Genomic DNA, 22,302 nt, shown 5'->3' with positions numbered 1-22,302 from the left:
AAAAAATAATAAAACAGAGTTGGTTTTATGAAAAGATAAACAACACGACAAATATTTAGACTAAAAAAAGACTCAAGATCATAAATGAAATATCACAATGGTTGTTTCATAAATAAAAAAAGACAGACTATTATGAACAATTATGTACCAAATTTAATAACCTAGAAAAAAATGGACAAATTCCTAAAAACATACAACCTACCCAAACTGAATCAAGAGGGAATAGAAAGCCCAATAATAAATAAGGAGACTGACTCAGTAATCAAAAACCTCTCAACTAAGACAAGTTCAGGGCCAGATGGCTTCATGGGTAAATTCTACCGAATACTAAAAGAATACTTATTCTTTGTAAACTCTCCCCCCAAAAAAATTTCCACTCATTTTGAGGCCAAAATCACCCTGAAATGAGAGCCAGAAAAAGCCAATATAAGAAAACTATAGGAGAATATGTCTGACAAACATAGATATCAGAATGTTAAATTCAACACTAGCAAATTGGGGCGCCTAGGTGGATGAGTCTATTATCCATCTGCCTCTTGGTTTTGACTCAGGTCATGATCTCAGGGTTCATGAGACTGAGCTCCGCATCAAGGCTGTCAGCATGGAGCCTGCTTGGAATTCTCTCTCTTCCTCTCTCTCTGCTCCTCCCTCACTCTCGTGCATGTGCTGTCTCTCAAAATAAAATAAAATAATATAAAATAAAATAAAAACTAGCCAACAAAATTCAGCACCACCTTCACAGGATCAACTACCACAACCAAGTGAGATTTATTTCAGGGATGGAAGGGAGGTTCAACATACACAAATCAGTGTGACACACCACGTGAACAAAATCAAAGAAATTACATAATTGTCTCAATGGATGGTAAAAAAAAATTAGACAAATTTCAACATTAATTCATGATAAAAAACTATAGACAAAATAGGTAAAGAATGAATTTAACACAACGCAAGCATTTATGAAAAGCCCACAGCCAACATCATAATCAATAAAAAACAGTTGAAAGCTTTCCCTCTGGTACAAGGCAATGATGCACACTCTTGCTACTTCTACTCTACATAGTAGTGGAAGTACTACCCTGAGCAATTAGAAAAAAGAAAAAACATCCAAATCCAAAAGAAAGAAGTAAAATTATCTTTTTGTATATGACCTGACCATGTATGCAGAAAATCCTAAAGACTCAAGGATAACTACCACGTGTTAGAATAAACTAATTCAGTAAACCTGAAGGATGCAAAATCAACATCCAAAAGTTAGTCACATTTCTATACACAAACAACAAACTATCCCCCCCAAAATTTAAGAAAATTATCCCCTTTATAAGAGCAACAAAAAGAATAAAATATCTGGAATAAACCTAACCAATGAGATAAAAGACTTTTACCTCAAAAGTTATAAATATTGATGACGGAAATTAAAGAACACACAAATACATGGAAAGACATCCCATATTCATCAATTGAAAGAATATTGAAATGTCCACTCTATCCAAAGTTATCTACAGACTCAATGCAACTCATATCAAAATTCCAATGGCATTCCTTACAGAAATAGTAAAAGTAATCCTAAAATTCCTATGTAAGTACAGAGACCCCAAAAAGCCAAAGCTATTTTAATAACAAACATAGAGGTATCATACTTTCTGATAAACAAATATGTTACGAAGATACTATAATGAAAACAATATAATACTAGCATAAAGACAGACAAGAAGACCAAGGAACAGAATAAAAAGCCCAGACATAAATCCAATCATATACAGGCAACTGATCTTTGACAAGGTGTCAATACAAAATGAGGAAATGATACTATCTTCAATAAATGGCACTAGGGAAGCTGGATACTCAGATCAAGAATGCAACTGAACTTGTATCTCACACCATATACAAAGCTTCTTGACATTTATCTGGGCAACATTTTTGTGGCAAAACACTTTTAATATGCGTTATTTTTTTTAAAGTATAATTAATATACAATGTTATATTAGTTTCAGGTATACAACATATGGATTCAACAACTCTCTATATTGCTCAGTGCAGCATGAGTATACTCACTATCTGTCACCACACAACATTGTTACAATACATTCAATATATTCCCTATGCTTTACTTTCAATTTCATAACTTATTTTATAACTGAAATTTGTACTTTTTTTTAATATATGAAATTTATTGTCAAATTGGTTTCCATACAACACCCAGTGCTCATCCCAAAAGGTGCCCTCCTCAATACCCATCACCCACTCTCCCCTCCCTCCCACCCCCCATCAACCCTCAGTTTGTTCTCAGTTTTTAACAGTCTCTTATGCTTTGGCTCTCTCCCACTCTAACGTCCTTTTTTTTTTTCCCTTCCCCTTTCCCATGGGTTTCTGTTAAGTTTCTCAGGATCCACATAAGAGTGAAACCATATGGTATCTGTCTTTCTCTGTATGGCTTTTTTCACTTAGCATCACACTCTCCGGTTCCATCCACATTGCTACAAAGGGCCATATTTCATTCTTTCTCATTGCCACGTAGTACTCCATTGTGTATATAAACCACAATTTCTTTATCCATTCATCCGTTGATGGACATTTAGGCTCTTTCCATAATTTGGCTATTGTTGAGAGTGCTGCTATAAACATTGGGATACAAGTGCCCCTATGCATCAGCACTCCTGTATCCCTTGGATAAATTCCTAGCAGTGCTATTGCTGGGTCATAGGGTAGGTCTATTTTTAATTTTTTGAGGGACCTCCACACTGTTTTCCAGAGCGGCTGCACCGGTTTGCATTCCCACCAACAGTGCAAGAGGGTTCCCGTTTCTCCACATCCTCTCCAGCATCTATAGTCTCCTGATTTGTTCATTTTGGCCACTCTGACTGGCGTGAGGTGATTTTCTCAGTATGGTTTTGATTTGTATTTCCCTGATGAGGAGCGACGTTGAGCATCTTTTCATGTGCCTGTTGGCCATCCAGATGTCTTCTTTAGAGAAGTGTCTATTCATGTTTTCTGCCCATTTCTTCACTGGGTTATTTGTTTTTCGGGTGTGGAGTTTGGTGAGCTCTGTATAGATTTTGGATACTAGCCCTTTGTCTGATATGTTATTTGCAAATATCTTTTCCCATTCCGTTGGTTGCCTTGTAGTTTTGTTGATTGTTTCCTTTGCTGTGCAGAAGCTTTTTATCTTCATGAGGTCCCAATAGTTCATTTTTGCTTTTAATTCCCTTGCCTTTGGGGATGTGTCAAGTAAGAAATTGCTATGGCTGAGGTCAGAGAGGTCTTTTCCTGCTGTCTCCTCTAGGGTTTTGATGGTTTCCTGTCTCACATTCAGGTCCTTTATCCATTTTGAGTTTATTTCTGTGAATGGTGTGAGAAAGTGGTCTAGTTTCAATCTTCTGCATGTTGCTGTCCAGTTCTCCCAGCACCATTTGTTAAAGAGGCTGTCTTTTTTCCATTGGATGTTCTTTCCTGCTTTGTCAAAGATGAGTTGGCCATACGTTTGTGGGTCTAGTTCTGGGGTTTCTATTCTATTCCATTGGTCTATGTGTCTGTTTTTGTGCCAATACCATGGTGTCTTGATGATTACAGCTTTGTAGTAGAGGCTAAAGTCTGGGATTGTGATGCCTCCTGCTTTGGTCTTCTTCTTCAAAATTACTTTGGCTATTTGGGGCCTTTTGTGGTTCCATATGAATTTTAGGATTGCTTGTTCTAGCTTCGAGAAGAATGCTGGTGCGATTTTGATTGGGATTGCATTGAATGTATAGATAGCTTTGGGTAGTATTGACATTTTGACAATATTCTTCCAATCCATGAGCACGGAATGTTTTTCCATTTCTTTATATCTTCTTCAATTTCCCTCATAAGCTTTCTATAGTTTTCAGCATACAGATCTTTTACATCTTTGGTTAGATTGATTCCTAGGCATTTTATGCTTCTTGGTGCAATTGTGAATGGGATCAGTTTCTTTATTTGTCTGTTACTTCATTATTAGTCTATTAGAATGCAACTGATTTCTGTACATTGATTTTGTATCCTGTGTCTTTGCTGAATTCATGTATCAGTTCTAGCAGACTTTTGGTAGAGTCTATTGGATTTTCCATGTATAATATCATATCATCTGCAAAAAGTGAAAGCTTGGCTTCATCTTTGCCAATTTTGATGCCTTTGGTTTCCTTTTGTTGTCTGATTGCTGATGCTAGTACTTCCAACACTATGTTAAACAACAGCGGTGAGAGTGGACATCCCTGTCGTGTTCCTGATCTCAGGGAGAAAGCTCTCAGTTTTTCCCCATTGAGGATGATGTTAGCTGTGGGCTTTTCATAAATGGCTTTTATGATGTTTAAGTATGTTCCTTCTATCCCGACTTTCTTGAGGACTTTTATTAAGAAAGGATGCTGAATTTTGTCAAATGCTTTTTCTGCATCGATTGACAGGATCATATGGTTCTTATCTTTTCTTTTATTAATGTGATGTATCACGTTGATTGATTTGCAAATGTTGAACCAGTCTTGCAGCCCAGGAATGAATCCCACATGATCATGGTGGATAATTCGTTTTATATGCTGTTGAATTCGATTTTCTAGTATCTTATTTAGAATTTTTGCATCCATATTCATTAGGGATATTGGCCTGTAGTTCTCTTTTTTTACTGGGTGTCTGTCTGGTTTAGGAATCAAAGTAATACTGGCTTCATAGAATGAGTCTGGAAGTTTTCCTTCCCTGCCTATTTCTTGGAATAGCTTGAGAAGGATAGGCATTATCTCTGCTTTAAACGTCTGGTAGAACTCCTCTGGGAAGCCATCTGGTCCTGGGGTCTTATTTGTTTGGAGATTTTTGATAACTGATTCAATTTCTTCGCTGGTTATGGGTCTGTTCAAGCTTTCTATTTCTTCCTGATTGAGTTTTGGAAGTGTGTGGGTGTTTAGGAATTTGTCCATTTCTTCCAGGTTGTCCAATTTGTTGGCATATAATTTTTCATAGTATTCCCTGATAATTGCTTGTATTTCTGAAATTTGTACTTCTTAATCCTGTTCACCTATTTTACTCATCTCCCCATCTACCTCCTCTCTGTCAACCATGAGTTTCTTCTCTGTATAAAAGTTTTTTTGTTTGCTTTCCTGCTTTGTTTTTGTAGATTTCTCATGTAAGTGAAATCATATGTTGTTTGTCTTTCTCCCTCTGACTTATTGCACTTAGCATAATACCTTCAAAGTCCATTTATGTTGTCACAAATGGCAAGATTTCTTCTTTTCCTCATGACTGAGTAACACTCCATTTTGTGTGTGTGTGTGTTGTGTGTGTGTGTGTGTGTATTCATCTGTTAATGGACAATTGGAGATATTACTCACCAGTCAGAATGGCTAGTATCAAAAAGAGAATCAACAACAATTGTTGGTGAAGATGTGGAGGGAAAAAAACCCTTGTACACTGTTGGTGGCAATGTGAATTGGTGCAACAATTTTGGAAAACAGTATGGAGATTCCTCAAATGGAAACAACTTTGGAAAACATATGAAGATTCCATATGATCCAAAGGCTGAGGATTTACCCTCCAAAAAAGACAAAAACACTAATTACACACACACACACACACACACCTGTGTTTACTGCTTCATTATTTCCAACAGCCAAAATAGGGAAGCAACCCAAATGTCCATCAATAGATGGGCAATAATTTTTAACACAACACCAAAAACACAAGCAAGCAGTATTACATCAAACTAAAAATCTTCTGCGTGATAAAGAAAACCATTAACAAAATAAAAAGGCAGCCTACGCACTGGGAAAGCCTATTTACAAACCTATGTAAGGAACTCATACAACTCAATAGCAAAAAAAAAGAAAAAAAATGTGTAATTTAAAAAAGGGCAAAAGATCTGCATAGGCAAATTTTCTTGGTATTTATTTAAATTCCATTTAACATACAATGTAGTAATAGTTTCAGGTGTACAATTTAGTGATTCAGCATTTCCACAGATTTCTTAAAAGAAGACATACAAGTGGCCAACAGGTATATGAAAAGGTATTCAATATCACTCTCATCAGGGAAATGCAAATGAAAATAAAAAAAAGGCATCACTTCATGCCTGTTAGAATGTCTATTATCAAAAAGTCAAAAATAAATATTAGCAAGGACGTAGAGCAAAGGAAACTTTTGTACAGTGTTGGTGGGATGTAAACTTGTACAGCCATTATGAAAAATAATATGAAGGCTCCTCTGCAAATGAAAAACAGAACTACCTTGGGGAGCCTGGGTGACTCAGTCAGTTAAGTGCTCAACTCTTGGTTTTGGCTCAGGTCATGATTTCAGGATTTGTGAGTTCAAACCCCTTATCTGGCTCTGTGCTGACAGTGCGGAGCCTGCTTGAGATTCTCTCTCCCTCTACCTCTCTCTCTCCCCCTCTCCTACTCATGCTCTCTTTCTCTCAAAATAAATAAACTTAAAAAGAAAAAAATAGAACTACCTTATAATCCAGCAATACCACTTCCAGTTGTATATCCAAAGGAATGAAATCACTGTCTCTAAGAAATGTTTACACTTCCATGTTTATTGCAGCATTATTCACAATAGCTAAGACATGGAAACTTAAATGTCCATAATGAATAAATGGATAAAGAAGATGTGATACACACACATACACACATAAATATTATTCAGCCTTCAAAAAGAAACAAATCCTGACATAAGTGAATCTGGAGGACATTATGCTAAGTGAAATAAGCTAGACACGGAAAGATAATGCAGCATGATCCCACTTTTATGTAGAATATAAAATAGCCAAACTCATTGAAGCAGAGAGTACATGGTGGTTGCAACAGGCTGAGGTAGAGATAACGGAGGAGATGTTGGGAAAGGGATACAAAGTTTTAGTTATACAAAAAGAATAAATTCTGAAGATCTAATATAGTTCTGAAGCATGGAACTATAATTAATAATACTGTGGGATGCCAAGTGGCTCAGTCGGTTGGGTGTCTGACTTCGACCCAGGTCGTGATCTCATGGTTGGTGGGTTCAAGCCCTGAATCGGGCTCTGTGCTGAGAGCTCAGAGCCTGAAGCCTGCTTCAGATTCTGTCTCTGTCTCTCTCTCTCTTTCTCTCTATCTCTCTGTCTCTCCATGGCTTGTTCTATTTCTCTCTCAAAAATAAATGATAAACATTTTTAAAACCCACAATACTGTACCATATATTTAAATTTGCTAAGAGGGTGAATGTTAGGTGTTCTCACCAGAAATTTTAAAAAAATTAACTATGTGCTGTGATGTATGTCTTAATTAGCACGATTGTGGTGCCAACTTCACAATGTATATATGCAAACATCATTGTCTGCCTTAAGTATATACAGCTTTATTTGTAAAAAAAAACACATTTACTCAGCTATATTTGGTAATATAGAAATCATTGGTGAATAAGAAATCTGGAATGAAAGAAAGAAGCTTATTTGAGTGCCAGAAGGAATAACCCACTAAGGAAAAAGTTTGAGGATTCTAGAGAAAGAAGAAATAAAAAGAAAGAGAGGTCCTTAAAAGACAAGGTGCAGTAGTGCATGACTGGAGAGAATGGTCTTTGAAAAGAATAAGAATTCATAATCCTTGTGATTATAAGAAAAAATTGAGTGTACATCCTGATATTTTCTATATTTGGTATCAGAAGAAAGAGTTCTTTTCTGGTGCTTCTATTTTCCCATTGAAGTATGGGGAAAGTATAGTTGCAACTGTGAATAGGAATTTGAGGAGAGAGAATATAGTATCAAAACGAGTTAATGTGGAGGTAAAGAGCCCACTTGAAAATTATGGTAGAATTTTGATAGTTTTGATTCTCAATTAAAATAGTTCTTAATTGTATGTAAATCAGAAATATGACAATAATTGCTACAACTTTATAAACACCTACTATCACTTCACATATATCTTTTTAATTTAAACCTTACAACCTTATGATGTTGAAATCATTTCCCCTATTTTCTAAAGAAAGTGAAGCTCAAACTTTCTGTAATTCATCAATCTGGAAAGTGACAAGGCACTGAAATGCATTAAATTCTATTCAACCTACAACGTCATTCATCATCAAGGAAATAAAAATGAAAGCCACACTGAGCTACCACTTCACGCTGGTCAGAGTGGCTAAATTGAACAAATCAGGACACTACAGATGCTGGAAAGGATGTGGAGAAATGGAAACCCTCTTGCACTGTTGGTGGGAATGCAAACTGGTGCAGCCGCTCTGGAAAATAGTGTGGAGATTCCTCAAAAAATTAAAAATAGACCTACCCTATGACCCAGCAATAGCACTGCTAGGAATTTACCCAAGGGATACAGGAGTACTGATGCATAGGGGCACTTGTACCCCAATGTTTATAGCAGCACTCTCAACAATAGCCAAATTATGGAAAGGGCCTAAATGTCCATCAACTGATGAATAGATAAAGATGTGGTTTATATATACAATGGAATACTACTTGACAATGAGAAAGAATGAAATTATGCCATTTGCAGCAATGTGGATGGAACTGGAAGGTACTATGCTTAGTGAAATAAGTCAGTCAGAGAAGGATAGAGATTGTATATTTTCACTCATATGTGGATCTTGAAAAACTTAACAGAAGATCATGGAGGAAGGGAAGGGGGAAAAATAGTTACCAACAGAGAGGGAGGGAGGCAAACCCCAAGAGACTCTTAAATACAGACAACAAAATGAGGGTGGATAGGGGCAGGGGAGAGGAGAAAATGGGTGATGGGCATTGAGGAGAGCACTTCTTGGGATGAGCACTGGGTGTTGTATGTAAGCCAATTCAACAATAAATTATATTCATAAAAAATTCTATTCAACCTAGTTATAGCTATATTCAATGCACTATATCAGTGTCTCTCCAACTTGGGTAATGCGGATGCACTTTACAGGGAAACAATTCTCATGGACTCGTAGCATTGACTGAAATTAGTTTTTATTTAAGGTGTACAAACAAAAATGAGAATAAACTCTATACTTATAGCTCTTATATAACTACAAAACCATGTAGAATTTCTAAATTACCAACAACAAAACTATAAGACCAGCAAAATTCCAACTACCAACATTATTTTGAAGCAGTATTTGTTAAAACAGATTCATTTATAATAGATCTAAAAGTAAAGTGATATATTTTTGTGTAATATATTTCCCTTTTGTTAATCTCTTTATTTTGAGCATAGTAAGCTGTCATTTGAGTTGCTATCATTAGCATTATTTTTTCTTAACAATGGACTAATTTTTAACTACCAATTATTTTTACAGTGCACTTAAAATACTGAAAAAATTTAAGGAAAATGTCTTCATTGTGTGTGCACTATGCTTATAGCTAATGCACATTTTAAGATGATACTTATAAAGATGATATGTTTTTTTATAGTTTTGGGCATGCTTCTGACTACCTGAGTGCAAGTACAGCTTAATGAATTAATTATCCCGTCAATGGCACAGGTCTCAATTCCAGCTACTGTGCTATGGTGCACTCTTCACACCAGAAGATTTATAAACCAAAATACAAATGCAGGCACTGACATTGTGTGAAGGTATCATTTATAGGTAGTGATTCAAATGCTCTAAAATTTGAGGTATTATCCCATCTCAACTCTAATCCTCCCCTACCAGCAAACACAATCACCACCATGCCCTTTTAAGTGGGTGGTTAGCTCTGTGCTTGTTACCGTAAAAAAATCAATGAACATATTCAGTTGAAAGAATACAGGATTCCTATGGAATAATAGCAACTTCTTAAATCTAATTTCTTCTTCTATCATCCAACCATCATGGAAAAAAGAGAGCAAATTGAACTACCCACAAAAGGTGTCAAGTTTAAGTTGAGAGACAAAGAATTCAATTCAATACACATGTAAGTAAGGCAAATATAAGAAAATAATAGAGACATGCAGGAGTAGATAGTCAGGTAGAGACTGCACAAGATGGAGGATAGAGTAGTGGAGACCTAACAGAAATACAGATAAAATCACTGTCTGGAAAGTCACACACTGAATGGGGGAAATCACTGATACTCAGACTGTAGATCAGAGCACTAGCTCCTGGGAAATCAAAAGGACAGGGATTAAATCTGTGGGAGTGATGGTAGCAGTCTTAGCGAGGAGTGTTTAAGGCTTGTGAAGAGAAAATAAGCAGTGTCAATTTGGGACCTAGAGTAATAAAAAAGAATCACAAAATCGGAAGACATATCACCCCCTTTTTTTCTCACCCACCCCAAAAAGTCTAAAAATTGTTCAGCCTGAAGAGGATGCTTTTAACTAAAACATCTAAGAAGGCACCAAAATTTCACAGTAATATAATCATCTGTTATTGCTAATCCAGAAAAATACAGACATTTAAAATAAATGACAGGGGCTTCTGGGTAGCTCTGTTGGTCAAGGGTTCGACTCTTGATTTCAGCTCAGGTCATAATCTCACTGTTCAAGAGATCAAGCCTCACCATCAGGTTCTGTGCTATCAGCAGAGGGATTCTCTCTCCCTCTCTCTCTCTCTTTGCCCTTCCCATGTGTGCATTCTCTCTCTCTCTCAAAACAGACTTTAAAAAAAGTTTAAAATGAATGACAAATGGTAGATACCATCCCTACAAAGCTACTATAAGAAAAAAAAATTACAATAAAAACATTGTAGCTGATGAAACCCCCCGTCAAATAAGTAAATTTAAAGCAGAGAAAAGTTAAACCACAATATCCCAAGTTGAATTAAATACTTGAGATGAGAATATGCAGATATTAAAGAAGATGTTCATACCAAATATTTAAATCTCTGAATGTAAATGGACAAAAAAAGCTATGAAATGAGAATTAACTTAGAAAAGAAATTGAAAATACAAAACATCTCAAAAGTTTAATTAATGTGCACAAGAAAATAACTACAATTTAAAATATAATAAGGAGAATTGTGAAGAGAAATCAAAATATCTAAGAAAACTAAAATAAGATAGAGGAAGTGGTAAAAAAAAAAAACACTATAGAGATACTGATTAGTGGATATGCAAAGCTCCAATACATTATTGGAGCTCCTGAATGAAAAAAAAAAAAAAGCAAAATTGAGTATTCAAAAACATAGTCTAAGAAGTTTGCAAGTGTAATAGAAAATCCAAATCTACATACTAAAAGGATTTTTAAATTTGAATTTTTCCTAACTTCATTAAGATATAATTGGCAAATAACATTGTGTATTTGAAGGGGTACCAGGTGTTGATTTATTTTTATATTGCAGTATGATTACCACCACAGTGTTAGCTAACACTTCCATCATGTCACATAATTACCATCTTTTTTGTTATAAAAACATTTAAAGATCTTGTATCTTAGCAACTTTCAAGTATATAGTACAGTGTTGTTATCTATAATCACAATGATGTGTATTAGATCCCCAGAACAAAGTCATCTTCTATAGATGTTTTAGATCCATATCTCCCCATTTCCTCCACCCACCAGTCCTGGGTAACCACAGTTGCACTTTGTTTCTTTGTTTCTATGAGTTCAGCTTTTTAAAATTCCACATATAATTACGATCATATGATGTTTTTCTTTGTGTGTCTGACTTACTATGCTTAGCATAATGTTCTATAGTACCATCCATGTTGTTGCAGATGGCAGGATTTCCTTCTTTCTTGTGGCTGAAAATCATCCCATTGTATGTATTATATAGCACATTATCTTTATCCATTCACCCATTGAAAGACATTTAGATTGTTTCCATACCTTGATTATTGTGAATAATGGAGAGAGTACAGAGACTTCTTTGAGATCCTGTTTTAATTTCATCAGATATACTTACACAAGTGGGATGGAATGATAAATCATATGGTATTTCTATTTTTAATTTTTTGATGAACCTCCATACTATCTTCCATAGTGGTTGAAGCAATTTACAATCCCACCAACAGTATACGAGGATTCCCTTTTCTCCAAATTTAACACTTGCTCACTCTTGTAATTTTGATGGTAGCCTTTTTAACAGTTGTAAGGTGATAACTCATTGTGGTTAGATTTGCATTTCTCAGATGATTAATTATGCAGAACACCTTTTAACACACCTGTTGACCATTTGGGTATCTTCGTTGAAAAAATGTCTATGCAGGTCCTCTTATCCTTTTTTAATCAAATTGTGTGATACTGATTTACATGAGATCTTATACTTTCTTCCGTTTGATAGTTTGCCTTTTCATTGTGTTTGTTTCTTTTGCCATGCAAAAGCTTTTTAGTTTGATATTGTCTCACTTTTTTTTTTTTTGTCTTTGTTGCTTGTGCTTTTGGTTCCATATCCAAAAAATTGTTGCCAAGACTTAAATCAAGGGACTTTTTCCCAATGTTTTCTTCTAGGAGTTTTATAGTTTCAGGTCATATATTTAAGTAGCTAGTTCATTTTTAATTAATTATCTAAGTGGTATAATATAATGAGTCCAATTTAATACTGCATGTAGATATGCAGTTTTCCTATTACCATTAATTGAATGGTAACTGACTTCCCCATGGACTATTCTTGGCTCCATTGTCAAATATGGGGGTTATTTCTGGGCTCTCACTTCTGTTCCATTAGCCACAGCGTGTATTTTTAGCCCAGAGCCATACTGTTTTGATTACTATAACTTTGTAGTATGGTTTGAAATAAAAAAGTATGATGTTTCTTGGTCTATCCTTCTTCCTCAGGGTTGCTTTAGATATTTGGGATCTTTTATGGTTCCATACCAGTTTGGGTGTATTCTTCCTATTTCTGTGAAAAATGACATTGGAATTTTGATGGCAATTATATTAATCTGTACATTGCTTTAGTATGAACATTTTAATAATATTTGTCCTCCTGAACCATAAACATGGATATTTTTTCATTTGCTTGTGTCTTCTTTTATTTTTTTAAACCATAGTCTTGCAGTTTTCAATATACAGATATTTTACTTCCTTGGTTAAATTCATTTCTAAGTATTTTATTATTTTTAATGCTACTGTGAATAGCGTTGTTTTGTCTATTTCTTTTACTGATATTTTGTTGTTAGTATATAGAAATAGATTTTGAATTATATTAATTTGTATCCTCCAACTTTACTGAATTCACTGACTAGGTTAAACAGTTTCTTGGTTTAGTCTTTAGGGTTTTCTACATATCAGATCATAAAATCTTGAAATACAGACTATTTTACTTTTCCTATCTGATTTGCATGTCTTTCATTGCTTTTTTCTTGCCAGGGTGCTCTAGCTACGACTTCCAGTATTACACTGCCTAACACTGGTTAGAGTGAGCATCCTATCTTCTTCCTAATTTTAGAAGAGAAGCTTTCAAACTTTCACCATTGAAAATAACATCAGCTGTAAGCCTGTCACATATGGCCTATATTATGTTCAGGTACGTTCCCTCTACACCAAGTTTTGTTGACACTTCTAATCATGAAACTATGTTGTACTTTGTCAGATGCTTTTCTGCATTTTTAATATGACCATATGATATTTATCTTTTGTTCTTTTAATGTGGTGCATCACACTGATTAATTTATGTATGTTGAACTATATTTGTATGCCAGGGATAAATCCCACTTGAACATGGTATATGACCCTTTTAATATGCTATTCAATTTGGCTTGCTGTATTTTGTCAAGAACCAAAATTTTTATATAAAATTTACATAAAGCGTCATTTAAAGAAGTATAACTTGGTACCTACCTTAAAAGACTATATCAAAAAAAAAAAAAATAGAGAAAAGTACACATGAATCCCAAGAATATCATTTTAAAAATCCTATTTAAAAATGCTAGTAAATGGAACCCAGCAACAAATTTTAAAAGAATGAATGTTCTAGTAATGTCAAAGTGGTTTCTGACTAAAAAGTAATGCATTACTATAATTCACCATATTAATATTTCTAAGGAGGAAAATCTTAGTATGTCGATGGATGCTGAAAAGGTCTTTGGCAAAATCAACACCCATTTGTGAATTTAAAGTAAGAATTGGAAAATACTCCCTGAAGATGAAATAAACATATGTCAGTTCCAAGCCAGAATCATACTTCATAGGGAAATATCAGGAACATTTCAATTATGATCAGAAACAAAGCAAAATGCAATCAAACAAGGAACACACGTGGAAACCTAAGGATTGGAAAGGAAGAAATAAACTAAATATTTTCATATGATATATTAGTATGCCAGTTAAACCAAAGCAAATTAATATCCAAAAAATAACATATAGTAAGAAATTCATCATTGTAACAGTATATAAATTTAAGATATAAAAATTAATAATCTATACATCCATACAATAGCTACAAGAAATAAAAGGAAAAATCCATTTATAATGCATCAAAAATGGTTATAATATGTAGGAAGAGACCTGAGAAGAAATATGCAAACCTATGTGAGGAAAACTTCAAAATCTTTATCAATATAAGACCATTTCTTGTTCTTTAGTAGGAATGCTGAACACCACAGTATATCATTTGTACTTTTTAGAGCATTTCTGCTTAAGCTATTATATAAATGTAAGGCAACCCCCCCAATAAACAGTGTTTTTATCTAGAATTAGATAAGTTAATTCCTAAGTTATGAGGATACATGTAATAATATTTAGGACAACACTTAGGGAAAAAAAGAGCCATTGGGGAGACTGATCATGAAAGATATTAAATCAAAAGAGCCTCTATAATTAATACAGATGAATGGATAAGGAAAATGTGGTGTATATATACAGAATATTATATATCCATAAGGATGAAATTGTGTCATTTTAAACAACATGGATGGACCTAGAGGGTATTATGCTAAGTGAAAGAAATCAGACTGAGAAAGAAATTCCCTACAATTCAACTCTTAAATGGAATCTCAAAAAAAAAAAAAAAAAAAAAAGGAAAGAGCAGAATCAGACCTATTAATAAAGGGAACAAACTGATGTTTGCTAGTGGGTAGGGGAGATTGGTGGTGGCAAAAATGGATGAAGGGCAGAGGGAGATACATACAGACTTCCAGTTACAGAATGAGTAAGTCACAAGAATAAAAGGTGCAGCATAAGGAAGACCATCAATGATACCATGATAGTGAATAAAGGGGACAGATGGTAGCTACACTGTGGTGAACATACCATGTATAAACTAGTCAAATCACTATGGTGTATACCTAAAACTATTGTAACATTGTGGATCCGCTATACTTTATTTGAAAAAAATATATATATAATTTATATATGAATATATGGAAAGACTTAATAGTACTGTTTACATATAGTTAATACATAAGAAAATGCAGTAGATGACATGAACACTGTTCCAAATCATCAAGGAAAAGATAAAGTGTGTTGGGTTAACTGGATAGCCATTTGCAAAAAGATAAAATTGGTTCCATACCCCATACCATAAATAAGAGTCAACTCCAAATAGGTCAGAGATCTAAATGTAAAAAATTTGCAATCTTACAAGTAGTAGAAGACAATGTAGTTGGTTCTTTCTATCTTAAGATATTAAGAATCCAGTCACATTAGGAGAAACAAATACTGATATATATAATCTACTTAATGGGAAAAATATTGGCAAATTATATATCTGATAAAGGGTTAATATCCAAAATGTATTTAAAAAATTCATACAACTAACAAAAAATATTTTAAAAATTGGGGATCTGGGGGCACCTGGGTGGCTCAGTCGGTTGAGCGTCCGACTTCGGCTCAGGTCATGATCTCAAAGCTCGTGAATTCGAGCCCCACGTCGGGCTCTGTGCTGACAGCTCGGAGCCTGGAGCCTGCTTCAGATTCTGTGTCTCCCTCTCTCTCTGCCCCTAATCCACTTGCATTCTGTCTCTGTCTCTCTCAAAAATAAATAAACACTTAAAAAAATTAAAAAGGGGCGCCTGGGTGGCGCAGTCGGTTAAGCGTCCGACTTCAGCCAGGTCACGATCTCGCGGTCCGGGAGTTCGAGCCCCGCGTCAGGCTCTGGGCTGATGGCTCAGAGCCTGGAGCCTGTTTCCGATTCTGTGTCTCCCTCTCTCTCTGCCCCTCCCCCGTTCATGCTCTGTCTCTCTCTAACCCAAAAATAAATAAACGTTGAAAAAAAATTTTTTAAAAATTAAAAAAAAAATTGGGGATCTGAATACACATTTTTCCCAAGAAGAGCTGCAGATGGCCAAGAGGTACATGAAAAGATGCTCATCATTAATCATCAGGGAAATGCAAATCAAAACCACAATGATATATTACTTCATTTTCATTAGAATGGCTATTATCAAAAAGAGTTAGTGTTCAGGAGGATGTGTACAGATACGTATCTATAATGCTATTACACACAGAAAATGGAAATAAAAGTTAAAATGTGTCTATGCATGCACTTCAGCTATTTTTGCAATTCAAAATAAACAGGAATGATTAAACACAATGAAAATGGTTATCTACAGAATGAAAGAGAATTAAGTGAAAGGGATAGTGTTAAGAATAAGAATAAGACTTCTCTGAGCCTATTATTTTCATTGTTTTGATTTTGAACTACGTCGTTTTCACATCCAAAAGTAAAATTAAGTTAAAATAGAATGAAGAAAGACAAACACTAAAATCAAATAGGAACAAAAATAACTTTGCCCTAGCTATGTATTAATTTGACCACCACACAAAAATAATTCAAATAACATAGTACTCTGATTCTAAACCTTAAGTAAGGTATTTTTAAGAAGAAAAGAGCAATTAAGAAATCTTGAAATTTATTTTGTAGTTTTGTTGCTACTGAGGACAGTGATTCTGAAACTCTTTTGTATGTCCTTTATAATACAGTAAATAAGCTGATGTTGAGAATCAAGGTTTTTGTTGTTGTTTTTAATACGGAAAGAGAAACACTTGGGAATGAGGGAAGAGGAATTACATACAACCTTCCTCGGTCTGTTCAGTTAAAGTACACAGCAGTCATGGCAGTTCAGTACCACTGAGCACATGTAGCTCCTGGAGCCGGTTTCTAAATACCATTCATCACTAAAAGGAGAGTAGGCTCCTTGGAGAAACGTTTTTCCCATAGGCTAAAAGATGGGTGACAAAAAAAAAAAAAAAGAAAAAGATAGGACTTTCTAATTATTATTCGCCAGATTTTAATTAATTACAAAGGTGGAAAGCTACATTTAAAATGAAGAGATCATATGTATCTTCACCAATATTGGGACAAACTGACATTATAAACTTCCTGATGTGATGTAATGGGAAACATGTAGTATCTGGCCCAGACATTTTAACCATAATCTAATCCAGAGGAAACAATCAGACAATCCACTTTGAGGAGTGTCTCACAGGACAATTGGTCTGAACTCTTCAAAAATGTTGATGTTTTGAAAGACAAAAAAAAAAAAGAAAAGAAAAAAAGAAAAAGAAAGAAATAAAACAGAGGGCGAGCTATATTTTAAAGAGATTAGAGACATATAGTAAGAAAACCAGTGTGTGATTTCTCTTTGATACAAAGGATATTTGGGGACAACTGGAGTTATTTACATTTAGACTGTGTATCAGAAAATACTATCAGTGGCAAATGTCTTTTCTGTAATTGTTGTTGTAATAAATACAAAAATGTCCTTGTTCTTAAGAAAAAAACCTCAAGAACTATTGGGCATAGTATCCTGATGTGTGTGACTTACTGTCAAAAGTAAGTCACTTACTTTCACTAAAGTGTGTGTGTGTGTGTGTGTGTGTGTGTGTGTGTGTGTGTGTGTAGGGAAAAAGAAAAAGAATCAAATACCAGAAAATGAAAATGTTAGCCACTACTGAGCTTAGGTAAGGGCTATATGTATCCTTATCATACTACCTTTGCCACTTTTCTGTGGGTTCAAAGTTTTATTAAAAGCTGGGAATTTTAAAAACATTTATTTGGAGTAAACATGTCTTCAACTATCTGCTGGATTTTGTTTTCCTATAGTTTTCTAATGTTCTCATACCATGTGATTGCCTTATGACTAAGATAAACCCAGACACAGAAGAGGTTACCCACATAGACACAAAAGCTGAACAATTTTTCCATTCAATAGAAAAAAACCCCCGCCATCACTAAACTTATGGTGATTTTCTTTTAAACTGTTGTTCTCCTAATGTAATGTAACCAATCGTTGCCTTGTGTCAGCATATCCCAACAGGGAAAGAGAAACATAAAAGAATTTATGCCCACTTACACTATGGAAATTTTTTTATATTCCAATAACAATATATCAAACATTAGCAAAATACAGAAGGTATTTTTTCATGATTTGCAGGACAGGAAATTACATTATCTCCTTCTATTACATGATTAAATATCACAGGAAACATACATTCAAGTTTATAGTTCTAATAGACATAGAAAGTACATAAACAATCCTGTGATCCCTCATCACTACAATCCCAAGCTGAAAAGGAGCAAAAAAGTGACACATGTAGAAAGGGGTATTGGCCCAATAGGCACAAGACCTATGTTACAGTATTAGCTCTGCTTCTAAATAGCTTTACTTTTTTTTTTTTTTTCGGAAATCAATTCCCTGGTCTGAGTTTTACTTTTATCCATAAAATGAGTCAACTGAACTGAATTAAGATTGTTAGAACTGTAGAGTCAAGAGCTCCTTATTCTTCAAGGACTGGGGGAAGAAGAAGAAATTTAAAATAAGCATTTGACAGAAAACAAAAACTCACTCTGATATAGATATTGTTCATTAGAACCCAAAGGGATACAGAAGGGAACAAGGCAGGACATCTGTAAATTATTAGCCTGATGGGTCAGTCACCCCCTTTAAGACTATGGGACTATACTCTGTGGAGAAGGTCACTTGGCCAGAAGTCCAGCCTATGAAAGTTCTGGAGGGGGGATGGCCCCAGAACAGGGGTGGTAGATTGGGACAGCATGGCAGCTACTGACTGCCTGTTGTCTGTTGTTAGTTTTCTAACCAGAGCCATAAAAATCCTTATATATTTGGTGTGGTTAGATTTTCTTATTATGAATTCTAGAAAGAATCCTTTGCAACTAGGAAGCAACAAAAATGTAATAGTCTCCCACAAAGGGAAAACAAGTAAACCCTGAAGAAATCAACTCAGAAACGTCCAAACACTGTGAAATTGGGAGTTTTAAGGAACTGTTTTGCCTAAACTTTGGAGGACATGGATGCCCCCAACTGAGGTATGGGTTTATTCAAACACAGTAAGACCATGAATGAGCAGAATACTTGAGAAATAGACTATCCTATCTGACTAACTGCAAGTTAATTTGGAAAATTGTCAGTCTCTCACCTCTGCACTATTCAAAGTGCGGTTTTGTTTTTGATTTTTTTGTTTTTTATTTGTTTGTTTTTTGTTTCTTGGGGTTTTTTTTTTGCAAGTACACTAACAAGTTTTCTTTCCTAAATAGGAACAATCTCTGAACATAACTGAATTTTCTTTGGATCATTGTAGGCCCTGTGGTACCTCCAAGTAATTATTTTAAACATTACCACTGCATAGAATTGAGGATGTGGGATGTTCTCACATTGGATTGAAATAAGGTAGGAGTCATGCATCCCTGGAAGATGCATTTTTGGAGCAAGATAAATCTTGAACATGAAGGATTTCTTACTCTTTGCCTCTTTCTCATGAAATCTATGTGTGGCAAAAAACAAAAGAAAGAAAGAAAGAGAGAAAGAAAGAGAGAAAGAAAGAGAGAAAGAAAGAGAGAAAGAAAGAGAGAAAGAAAGAAAGAGAAAGAGAAAGAGAGAAAGAGAGAAAGAAAGAAAGAAAGAAAGAGAAAGAGAGAAAGAAAGAAAGAGAAAGAGAGAAAGAGAAAGAAAGAAAGAAAGAAAGAAAGAAAGAAAGAAAGAAAAGGATGAAAGAAAGAAAGAAAGAAAGAAAAGGATGAAAGAAAGAAAGAAAGAAAGATAGTTAATTGAGATTTTGATCAGTTTAGCTTCATGGGTTTATTTAATCACACTCTTCTCTTACTGGATTTTCTCTCAAATCAAAGTGAATCAAATTAAGATCTACATCCCCTATAGTAAGACTTCACTCTTCCAACAAGAGATTACAGCAACATTTCTTTGCCCATACATTTTCAAGGAAGTTCCTGAAACTTGTAACTGACAGGTCATTTTTTAAAGTCCAAGAATTTGGAAAAAGAAATTCTACTCACAATTTAGCTTCCTTGAGTTGGTGGACATAGTGTTTTAAGTTCCAATTCTACATGTGGGGCATACCTAGAAGTTTAGGACCACCAAAGTGTATTATGTGCACTTGGAAATTGTAGGTATCAACAGAGTTTTTGATCCATGATGGCAGGTTCTGCTTAAGATGTTTATGCTTCTAGGAGCTATTAGGATTCTTCCATTGGAGTATTTTTACACAGAGCAGTGTCCACAAACTTTGAATGACACTGACGTCAAGTCTAGTAATGAAAAAAAACTTTAAACATATAAATATTAACAGATTGAGGATCAATTGTTTCTGAATTAGTATCTGACTTTGAGCTTTTACTGAAAGATGGTTACTTACTCAAATTCTTTGTTAAAAAATGGAAATAGCATATGAATGGGGGACTGCAAAAGGCAGACCACATATCCATGAGATGGTTTGTTGAAGCATTACCCATGGGGATTCTGGACCAGCATTCTCAAATCAGGAAAGTGGTTCAAAATTCTTCAGGTTGTTCCTTGATGCAATTAAAAAAAGAAGTTTAAGCCTTTAACTTTCTTTAAAAAAAGAAAAAAATCCTCATGTGCTCATAACAGGCCTATTGATATTATGGTAGAAATTGAGGCATGCATAAACCAAATTGCATATAAGCTCACACAACAAGGATTATCTACTACTGCCACTGTCAAATGACATGACAAAAACCAATCATGAGCCCTGATACAGCGCTATCCTATGGAGAACAACTGGCCTCTTCGTGGTCAGCTAGCTACAAAGGAGCCTTTCTGGCCCAGAAGGCACTTTAATTAATTTTGACAAGAATTATTACACATTCCAGATAAAGCATCATAAGCACTACTACCAAAGGATTTACAGAGCATTTGATCCACTCTCAGAGCACCTCACACATCCTCACCTCAGACCAAGCAACTCTCATTACATCAAAGGAAATAAGGCAGTGTGCACATAGCCACTTGTCCTTCCTTTTCACTATCCAGAAGTTATTGGCCCAGTCGTGTGTTTGAATAGCCTCTTAAAGGTGCTGCTGAGGCCCCAGATTAAAGACAATATCCTGCCAGTATGGGGTACCATCCTGCAGTATGCTAAATCAGTGACCATTATAAGCTGTATTATACCCAGAACAAGAATAGATGTGTTTCAGGAGAAAGGCACAGAAACAATCCCCTTTACTATCACCACCAGTGACCCACTTGGGCGATGTGTGCCTTCCATTTCCAAACTTCTGGGCTCTGCAGATTTACAAATAACCCTTCCCCCAGCAGATATAGCTGAAGTCCCATTGGACATTTGATATAGGTGTCACTTGGGTACCTGGTGTCCAAGGCTAGTAAAAAAAATAATAAATAAACAAACAAACAAACAAACAAACAAACAAACAGAAATATCATCCTGACAAGGTAACTGACCTACTCATCAGGAGGAGGTAGAATTGATATTATACTCTTAGGGAAAGAGGAACTTCTTCGGCACTCAGATGACTGACGTTAGTACTCCCCTCCACACACACACAGTTTTGATAAAAAATCCCTAATCGCCACAGCCACAGTCTAAGCAAAATATGGTAAATGGGGACTGGACTCCCCCAAGAATAAAGGTCTGGGTGACTCAAAAGAAAGCTTCCCCAACCAGCAGAGCAACTAACCAATGGTAATAGATCTAGAATGAATCATAAAGGAATTTAACCTCAAGCCTGCCTGTAGCAGCAGTAGGGGTTGCCACTTCCCCTACTAACCTTTCTCTTCAAAGTTTCTCCCAGAACAAGGAGCACCAGAGTCCTAAAGGAGATGCTCCCTAGACTTATAGGACAAATAGATCTGAGGGCAAGAGATGGACTCCCCAAATCTCCTCCTCCCCATACCCCCTTCAGGACTAAAAATCTTATTTTCCCATCTAAGTAGGGCTTCAGTGAAGGCAAGACCCCCTTCCCCTATTAGCTCCTATTCAAGGATTGACTGACATGGGGACACAAAGTCCAGTCCGACTCCCCAAAAAGGAGTCCTTGCCCCAACAAACTTCCTGCACACTCACTTCCGTCTGAGTCTGTGTCCTTGAGTAAACAGTCTGCTATAATAACCTTTCCCTAGGGAAACTCTTATATGCCCCTGCCAGACTGAAATAAGAAAAATTTAATCTCACTATTTTACTTAGGCCTTATGTACTTTTCTGTATCCTTGCAGTATTTTTTTCTTCATCTTCTTAAGGTCTTTCAAAAAGCAAA

General features: G+C 35.3%; 1 pseudogene; it reads left to right on the top strand.

The window, feature by feature from the left end:
- Positions 1 to 21,375, top strand: part of LOC124508234 (elongation factor 1-alpha 1-like) — a 30,608-nt pseudogene extending 9,233 nt beyond the window's left edge.
- Positions 21,376 to 22,302: the final 927 nt, after the last annotated feature.

The sequence above is a fragment of the Lynx rufus genome, unplaced genomic scaffold (genome assembly GCF_022079265.1).
Source record: "Lynx rufus isolate CCGP_SWC_20201006 ecotype Redwood Valley unplaced genomic scaffold, mLynRuf1.p SCAF_13, whole genome shotgun sequence".
Classification (NCBI taxonomy): Eukaryota; Metazoa; Chordata; class Mammalia; order Carnivora; family Felidae; genus Lynx; species Lynx rufus.
Note: the sequence above shows the minus strand (reverse complement) of the source record. Positions and strands in the feature narration are given on the sequence as shown.